Source organism: Coffea arabica, chromosome 3c (genome assembly GCF_036785885.1).
Source record: "Coffea arabica cultivar ET-39 chromosome 3c, Coffea Arabica ET-39 HiFi, whole genome shotgun sequence".
Classification (NCBI taxonomy): Eukaryota; Viridiplantae; Streptophyta; class Magnoliopsida; order Gentianales; family Rubiaceae; genus Coffea; species Coffea arabica.
In genome coordinates this window covers 37,517,234-37,519,896 of record NC_092314.1, presented here as the reverse complement: position 1 = coordinate 37,519,896, position 2,663 = coordinate 37,517,234, and positions in this window count along the sequence as shown.

The window sequence follows — 2,663 nt, the reverse complement described above, 5'->3', positions numbered from 1 at the left end:
TTCAATATTTGTGACATTTCTCTTTTGGTAATAATTTATTTATTGAATTGTATAATAAGATCATCTAATTAATGGGTCCTAAATCAAATTTTATAATTGTGCTAACAAATTTCAGTTTAAATCTGAAATTTTTACTCCACACTTTTAAGACCAACAGTTGAATTACTTGTCTTGTGATTGTGTTAAAATTTGAAAGTACCAATCACTTATTTTTTTTGTCATACTTTTCTTTTGTCTACTTTTTATATCCAAATTTAATTCGATATAAACACTCGATAATATTTAAGATTAAATGTATTCTTTATTTTCAAATTTTGAGTAAAAAAAATGAATATAAGTGAAAAATTAACATTTTTTAAACCCACGTATATATTTATTAGATTTTACTTGAGCAATACGAATAGTGTGTAATATATCTCTATTTGATTTCACATGCTATTCGTACTGTTCAGGTGAAATCAAATAAATATATATATATATGGATTTAAAAAAAATTATTCACACACATGATCAATAAAAGATGTAAAAATTTATTTTGAAAAATGTGAAGGACGATAAAATTTATTTTATGAAATGTGAGGGATTATGAATCGAATTATATAAAATTTGATTTGATAAATTTGCCATTAAAATATGATCACGTGCAAAGCACGTGGTGAATTCCTATAAAAAACTAGTCGGAAACCTAAGTAGGGACCAAATTTGACCAATGTGAATTTGTAAGGGATGTAAAATTATATATTTAAAAGCGATGGACGAAAAAGTTATTTTGCAAAATGTGAGGGATGTTTTGAACAATTTTTCCTTATTTAAAATACCAAATCTGTAAATGTGTTTTAACTGTTATCCATTAGTATTCTAAAGTATCATTTTCCCATCAAATACCAGCTCTTTAACACTCGTTTTTCCATAAACAAATTTATTTATCGGATAAAATAAAAATATACCCATTTTCCAATAAATAACTGGTGTTTTATTAAAAAATGGATTTATTTTTATTTTATCTGATAAATAAATTTGTTTACGGAAAAATGGGTACTCTGTTCTTATAATAGAGGAAAGCCATAAAGAACTGGTGTTTTATGAGAAAATGGGTACTCTATTCTTATAATAGAGGAAAGTCATAAAGAACTGGTGTTTTATTGGAAAATGGGTTTATTTTTATTTTATCCAATAAATAAATTTATTTATGGGAAAATGGGTGTTAAAGAGCTGGTATTTGATGGAAAATGATACTTTAGGATGCTAATGGATAACAGTTAAAACACATTCACAGATTTGATATTTTAAATAATGAAGACTATGATTTAAAATACCAAATCTGTGAATGTGTTTTAACTGTTATCTATTGGTATTCTAAAGTATCATTTTCTATCAAATACCAGCTCTTTAACACCCATTTTTCCATAAAAAAAATTATTTATCGGATAAAATAAAAATAAATCCGTTTTCTAATAAAACACCAATTCTTTATGTTTTTCCTCTATTATAAGAACAGAGGTGCCCATTGTCCTATAAAACACCAGTTCTTTATGACTTTCCTCTATTATAAGAACAGAGTACTCATTTTCTTATAAATAAATTTATTTATCGGATAAAATAAAAATAAACCCGTTTTCCAATAAAATACCAGCTATTTATTGAAAATAAACTATTTATTGGAAAATGGGTATATTTTTATTTTATACGATAAATAAATTTGTTTATTGGAAAATGTGTGTTAAAGAGCTGGTATTTGATGGAAAAATGATACTTTAGGATACCAATGGATAACAGTTAAAACACATTCAAATATTTGGTATTTTAAATAATGAAGATTGGTTCCGTTTGGATTAGATGTTTTTGGGGGTGTTTTCAAAAACAGTACTGCAGCATTTCGAACGTGAAATACAAGTACTGTACATATCTGCTATTCCTTTCCCTTTTAGACCAATCATTTTGACTTTTGTGCTTTCTGATAAAAAATTTTCATTTGTTTTTTGTGGAAATGCAAAAAAAAATTAATTATGTATAAATCGAAAAAATTACTAATTTAATTATTGGCACTTTGCTCATACGTTGGAGGATTGGTAAGAAAGCCGTGAAGAGTTGGTATTTTTATTAATGAAAACTTTTCTCATAAATGGCCTATTCTTTATGGCTTTCCTTCATTATATGATTAAAGTACCATACTTTTTTGTATTTATCACTTATTCACATATTATGACTGTGAATTAAAAATTTTTCGAGATCATATTTTCATTAATTAGTCTTTTTTTTCATACTATCGTTAGTTTGAATGAAAAATTTAGTTGCACAGTGTTTGGGAGCAATTTCTAAGGTAACTATATAATCCTAATAATTTTTATAATTGCTTAGTATGTTGATGTCATGGGTATATATTGTTGGTATGTTGTTATTAATTTTATTAAATTGTTTGGTATATTAGGTGCAGAAAATTATAGTTTCACAATTTTTTAAATGTAATAAAGCAATGGGGAAACAATGCACAGTGAACGGAGGAATTGGAGGGGAAAAAAGGCTGCATCCGGATATGTCTTGTTTTGTTTATCTCCACACGCGTTACCACTGCAACATAACGGTCCGTGAGCTCCTCATTTTACAAATACACGTGTCATGCTCTAAGGAGCTACTTACGGTAGGAAGGATCAAAGGCTTCTTAC